The 3091-nt window shown below is 33.3% G+C and overlaps 1 non-coding gene across 1 annotated transcript; it reads right to left on the bottom strand.

Moving 5' to 3' along the window:
- Window positions 1-2011: 2011 nt before the first annotated feature.
- Window positions 2012-2119, bottom strand: LOC148550870 (small nucleolar RNA R71). Its single transcript, XR_015893051.1, has one exon. It is a non-coding gene; the product is annotated as a small nucleolar RNA R71 (small nucleolar RNA).
- Window positions 2120-3091: the final 972 nt, after the last annotated feature.

The following is a 3091-nucleotide window of genomic DNA, read 5'->3' as shown; positions in this document are numbered from 1 at the left end:
CCATCAGCATAGAGGCAAGTTACTTTGATAAGTAATGAGCAGTATATTCTCTGATGTTATATGCTAAAGCTTGGCTGGCTATTAAGCCATGCCTAACCCTCAGATTGGAGCTTTAGACTAAGAATGCTAGATTCCTGGAATTCATATTAAAAATTTTGGAATCCTTATTTTTGTTTTTCAAATAATTTTCAAAAAAAATACAAAAAAATTAGAAAATCATAAAAATCAAAAATATTTTTTGTGTTTCTTGTTTGAGTCTTGAGTCATGTTATAAGTTTGGTGTCAATTGCATGTTCATCTTGCATTTTTCGAAAAAATTCATGCATTCATAGTATTCTTCATGATCTTCAAGTTGTTCTTGGTAAGTCTTCTTGTTTGATCTTTGCATTTGCATGTTTTGTGTCTTTTCTTGTTTTTCATATGCATTCCTAAATTCTTTATGTCTAAGCATTAAAGAATTCTAAGTTTGGTGTCTTGCATGTTTTCTTTGCATTAAAAATTTTTCAAAAATGTGTTCTTGATGTTCATCATGATCTTCATAGTGTTCTTGGTGTTCATCTTGACATTCATAGCATTCTTGCATGCATTCATTGTTTTGATCCATAACTTTCATGCATTGCATCATTTTTCTTGTTTTTCTCTCTCATCATAAAAATTCAAAAATAAAAAAAAAATCTTTCCCTTTTTCTCTCTTAAAATTTCGAAAATTAGATTTGACTTTTTCAAAAATTTTTAAAATCTAGTTGTTTTTATGAGTCAAATCAAATTTTTAATTTAAAAATCTTATCTTTTTCAAAATCTTTTTCAAAAATCAAATCTTTTTTCAATTTTTTTAGTTATTTTTGAAAATTTCAAAAATATTTTTCAAAAATCTTTTTCTTAATTTTACATCATATTTTCAAAAATAACATCATCAATTAATGTTTTGATTCAAAAATTTCAAGTTTGTTACTTGCTTGTTAAGAAAGATTCAAACTTTAAGTTCTAGAATCATATCTTATGATTTCTTGTGAGTCAAGTCATTAATTATGATTTTAAAAATCAAATCTTTTTTAAAACTAATTTCAATCATATCTTTTCAAAAATATCTTCTTACCTTATCTTTTTCAAAAATTTGATTTCAAAATATCTTTTCTAACTTCCTAACTTCTTATCTTTTCAAAATTTGTTTCAATTAACTAACTTTTTGTTTGTTTCTTATCTTTTTCAAAACTACCTAACTAACTCTCTCTCTCTCTAATTTTCGAAAATATCTCCCCTCTTTTTCAAAATTTCTTTTTAATTAACTAATTATTTTAATTTTTGATTTTTAATTTTCGAAAATTACTAACCTTTTTCAAAAACAATTTTCGAAAATCACTAACTCTTTTTCAAAAATTATTTTCGAAAATTCTCTTTCTCTCTCATCTCCTTCTTTTCTTCTACTCACACAGGGGAACCTCTATACCTGTGGTAAAAAGGATCCATATTATTATTATTTTTCTATCCCTCTTTTTCATATGAGCAGGAGCAAGGACAAGAATATTCTTGTTGAAGCAGATCCAGAACCTAAAAGGACTCTGAATTACAACAAACCAGTAAGCACCTGTCAGGAATTTTCGAACAAGAAGAGGAGATGGCAGCCGAAAATAATAATAATGCAAGGAGGATGCTTGGTGACTTTACTGCACCTAATTCCAATTTACATGGAAGAAGCATCTCCATTCCTGCCATTGGAGCAAACAATTTTGAGCTTAAACCTCAATTAGTTTCTCTAATGCAGCAGAACTGCAAGTTTCATGGACTTCCATCTGAAGATCCTTTTCAGTTCTTAACTGAATTCTTGCAGATATGTGATACTGTTAAGACTAATGGAGTAGATCCTGAAGTCTACAGGCTCATGCTTTTCCCTTTTGATGTGAGAGACAGAGCTAGAATATGGTCGGACTCTCAACCTAAAGATAGCTTGAACTCTTGGGATAAGCTGGTCAATGCTTTCTTAGCCAAGTTCTTTCCTCCTCAAAAGCTGAGTAAGCTTAGAGTGGATGTTCAAACCTTCAGACAGAAAGAAGGTGAATCCCTCTATAAAGCTTGGGAGAGATACAAAGGACTGACCAAAAAGTGTCCTTCTGACATGCTTTCAGAATGGACCATCCTGGATATATTCTATGATGGTCTGTCTGAATTAGCTAAGATGTCATTGGATGCTTCTGCAGGTGGATCCATTCACCTAAAGAAAACGCCTGCAGAAGCTCAAGAACTCATTGACATGGTTGCTAATAACCAGTTTATGTACACTTCTAAGAGGAATCCTGTGAGTAATGGGACGCCTATGAAGAAGGGAGTTCTTGAAATTGATACTATGAATGCCATATTGGCTCAGAATAAAATATTGACTCAGCAAGTCAATATGATTTCTCAGAGTCTGAATGGAATGAAAGCTGCATCCAACAGTACTCAAGAGGTATCTTCTGAGGAAGAAGCTTATGATCCTAAGAACCCTGCAATAGCAGAGTTAAAATACATGGGTGAACCATATGGAAACACCTACAATCCATCATGGAGAAATCACCCAAATCTCTCATGGAAGGATCAAAAGCCTCAACAAGGCTTTAATAATGGTGGAAGAAACAGGTTTAGCAATAGCAAGCCTTTTTCATCATCCACTCAGCAACAGACAGAGAATTCTGAGCCAAATCCATCTAGCTTAGCAAATTTAGTCTCTGATCTATCTAAGGCCACTGTGAGTTTCATGAATGAAACAAGGTCTTCCATTAGAAATTTGGAAGCACAAGTGGGCCAGCTGAGTAAAAGGATCACTGAAATCCCTCCTAGTACTCTCCCAAGCAATACAGAAGAGAATCCAAAAGGAGAGTGCAAGGCCATTGAATTAATTACCATGGCCAAACCCACAAGAGAGGAGAAGGATGAATCCCAAGGAGGAAGACCTCCTGGGACGTCCAGTGATCAATAAGAAGCTTCCCTCTGAGGAACCTAAGGAATCTGAGACTCATCTAGAGACCATAGAGATTCCATTGAACCTTCTTATGCCATTCATGAGCTCTGATGAGTATTCCTCTTCTGAAGAGAATGAGGATGTTACTGAAGAGCA

This window comes from Arachis ipaensis, chromosome B7 (genome assembly GCF_059453495.1).
Source record: "Arachis ipaensis isolate K30076 ecotype BB chromosome B7, ASM5945349v1, whole genome shotgun sequence".
Classification (NCBI taxonomy): Eukaryota; Viridiplantae; Streptophyta; class Magnoliopsida; order Fabales; family Fabaceae; genus Arachis; species Arachis ipaensis.
The sequence above is the reverse complement of the archived record's forward strand: the minus strand, read 5'-3'. Positions and strand labels throughout refer to the sequence as shown.